Consider the following 1,529-nt stretch of genomic DNA (forward strand, 5'->3'; position numbering starts at 1 on the left):
CTAAGGCGCCAGCCACATACACCTAAGGTGGCAGGTTCAAATCCAGCCCGGGCCTGCCAAAAAACAACAATGACGGCTGCAACCAAAAAATAGTCGGGCATTGTGGTGGGCGCCTGTGGTCCCAGCTACTTGGGAGGCTGAGGCAGGAGACTCAGTTGAGCCCAGGAGTTGGAGGTTGCTGTGAGTTGTGATGCCACAGCACTCTACCCAGGGGGACAGCTTGAGGCTCTGTCTCAAAAAAAAAGAAAAGCACAATGTTTCTCAGCATCAGCTGTATATATCTTGCAGGTGGATTTTTGAAAGAATTGTAACAATGAAATTGTAAACTCTAAACGTTTATACTTTAGTAACTACTTTTGGTCTAAAAAAGGGAGGCTTTATCAAGAGGAATAATGCAAGAACACAAAGTAGTTTGCTTTGCGAGTGGCCTTTTCCCACAAATTGCAGGCTATAGGGAGCACCCTGCTAAATATCTCTATACCTGAGTCTTCTCATGTGTGTTACCCAAGGACCTGTGATAGTATGTCCTTATCTAACCTTGAGTGACCTTCAGTTTTCTTTCCTCTTGCTTGCTTCTCCATTGTTTTATCACTTCATATTTCTCATAATGGGGCCTGTTTATATATTTTTAAGTAGTTCTAGTGATTTTAAGATCCAGCTTCAAGGTCATCTGGATTTAGCCCTCTATTTAAGTTTCCTAACCTGATGTAGCTTTTTTTGGGGGGGGTGTGTGTGGGGTATTTTGTATGTTTTTCTACAAAAGAATCTGAAAGTCACGTGTGTATATGACTGCTGTTTTTACTTTGAAATTTTAAGTCTTAGAAGTGACTTAATATTAAGCCTTAGAAGTGAAATTTTAAGTGCTTAGAAGATGGGAGAGCTATTGTTTTTTTACAGGCAACTATTGCCTCTCTTCTCTGTTAATTTTAAAGCCCGAGATATAATTTTTAAGATTCAGCATAGAATGGAAGAACCATAATTAAAAAAAAAATTCCTAAGAATTTTTAAGGCTGAGTTAATATTTTCCTCCAATCTTTTTTTTTTTAAGTAGCTGCTGAACCACATAAGAACCTGCCTTTTTCTTGAACTAGGGATTTTCTGCAATCTTTGGCATTTGAATGTATAGCTCTTTTGGCAGTGTGGTGTGGTAGGAAGAGCATTGTTTTGCATGTCACGTGAGCAGTTACCTTACCCTTCTGCCAACTGAAGGTATGATCTTGATACTGATCTGCAGGGTCCTTACAAGTACTAACAGTGACTTCTATCGCATTCTTATTTGAAAAGGAAAAAGCCTCTCTTGGCTATCAAACTTTATCTTCAAGTTTTTCACAAATTACATAAAACTGAAGAGGGATACAAATGTTAACATCTTAAGGGTTGAAAAGACAGTGCTGGCGTTGTTGCCAAGTGGGGATATGAGGAGGTGCCCCTGTTCGAGCAGTTAGTTGTGTCTGTGTTAATTGTGCCCTTTGCCCTCCTGAGTTGCTCCCTTCTGGCAACATCCCCTCTTTTTTTTTTTTTTTTTTTTT

This window comes from Otolemur garnettii, unplaced genomic scaffold (genome assembly GCF_000181295.1).
Source record: "Otolemur garnettii isolate 467f Iridium unplaced genomic scaffold, OtoGar3 scaffold00025, whole genome shotgun sequence".
Taxonomy (NCBI): domain Eukaryota; kingdom Metazoa; phylum Chordata; class Mammalia; order Primates; family Galagidae; genus Otolemur; species Otolemur garnettii.